Genomic DNA, 306 nt, shown 5'->3' with positions numbered 1-306 from the left:
AAAAATCTGATTTTGCTGAGTACAACCTTGTAAGATTCCAAAGGAAGTATATAATCACTCAACACGACCCCCCTCCCTTACCTAAACGAGGGTATAAGACCCTACATCTCCTGTTCTGGGGTACTCCAGCTCGATTTGAATACATGAAATTCTCGGCCCACTGTGCTAGCCAGCGTAATAAAGTGCCACTTCCTATAACAGTCTCGGTGTCACGATCTTGAGAGACCCAAGAAACCAAGAAACTTAAAAAGCCATACTTACTGTAAAAGTAGTGTTTAGTTCACTATATTTTATATATCCCTACCT

The sequence above is a fragment of the Carlito syrichta genome, unplaced genomic scaffold (assembly GCF_000164805.1).
Source record: "Carlito syrichta isolate Samal-C Ts95f unplaced genomic scaffold, Tarsius_syrichta-2.0.1 Scaffold289177, whole genome shotgun sequence".
NCBI lineage: Eukaryota > Metazoa > Chordata > Mammalia > Primates > Tarsiidae > Carlito > Carlito syrichta.
This window is presented reverse-complemented; position numbering follows the sequence as displayed.